Source organism: Lepus europaeus, chromosome 1 (assembly GCF_033115175.1).
Source record: "Lepus europaeus isolate LE1 chromosome 1, mLepTim1.pri, whole genome shotgun sequence".
In the NCBI taxonomy this organism is placed as follows: Eukaryota; Metazoa; Chordata; class Mammalia; order Lagomorpha; family Leporidae; genus Lepus; species Lepus europaeus.
In genome coordinates, this window is record NC_084827.1 from 28001567 (window position 1) to 28003067 (window position 1501).

The following is a 1501-nucleotide window of genomic DNA, read 5'->3' on the forward strand; positions in this document are numbered from 1 at the left end:
AAATATTTTTAAAAAGTTTATTGGACCCAGAGTTGTGGAGAAACAGGATAAACTGCTGCTTGTGACACCTGCATCCTGTCTCTGAGTGCTGGTTTGAGTCTTGTCTGTTCTGCTTCCCATCCAACTCCCCACTCATGTGCCTAGGAAGGCAATGGAAGAAAGCCCAAGTGTTTGGGCCCCTGCCACCTACATGGGAGACCAACATGGAGTTCCTGGCTTCTGGATTTGGCCCGATAACCAGCAGATGGAAGACCTCTCTCTGTCTCTCCCTCTCTCTCTCTCTCTCTGCAGCTCTGCCTTTCAAATAAATAACATTTTTTAAAAATTTTATTCAAAACTATTAAAACTTATTGAAAACGATTAAAAACTAAATTATTTGTAAAGTCTAGGCATTTGGTATTTGTATAGCTGGATTTTTCCTTGACAATTTAAAAATGTCCTGCTTTTCAACTGGGTCATTATCAGAAAAACGTTTCCCATTTTTTTTGATTGGGACTTATATTAAATTCTATTCCTTGTTGAAAGTATGTTTCCTGAAGTTTAAAATAAATTTCTATATTTTCCAAAATATAGAGGATAATTATATCTTCATCTCTATACACCAGAATGCAGAATTATATCTTCATCTCTATGAACCAGGCCCTGCTAGAAGCCATAATATGTTACTTTACATGGGAAAAGAGACTGAATTTGTGATTAACCCTAAGGACCTTGAAATGGGGAGATGGTCCTGTATTAACCAGGTAGGTCCAATCTAATCACGCAAATCCTTCTAAGAATCTTTCTGGGTGAGTAAAGAATCAGAGGGAAGGATGGTCTAAGAGGTGAAAGAAGGGGCCCATGAGCCAACAGGAACAGCTGGCCTCTACAAGCTGCAAGACACAACAAAATGGATCATTTCTTAGGGCCTCCAGAAAGGAATGCAACAATGCTAATGTCTTGATTTCAAACCAGTGAGACTTACATTGTACTTCTGATCTCCAGAATTATAAGACAGCACATATATGTTGTGTTAAGCTACTTGATTTATTGCATAGCACACCAAATCTTGATAGTAATTGTCTCTAAGTTTGAGATGATGGGTGACTAATTACTGATTTAATTTTCTATGCTTTCCAAATTTTCTATCATTTTTCTATATATAGATGGCAGCACATGTGAGAAAGGCTTTTATGAATTCTAAAACACTCTCCTAACATTTCTCAGAGTGTATTCTGAGAAACAGGAAGGCTGCATGCAAAAGAGTTCAATGGTTAAAGATATTTGGAATGTGCCTTATATTCTAGGGGACAAGGACTTTGTTTTGCTCATGTCTGTGCTTTCTGCCACCCAGAATAATGCCTAGTGAAGAGCAGGTGCTTACTACATATCTTAGATGATCAGTTGAAACATACATATTTTCCTATGTCCTAACACCATTCAGTCATAATCAATAGCATCTTTTCATGTTGCTGGGCAGCAGTTAGGTTATACTTTGCATTACCTATACACACTTGATTGT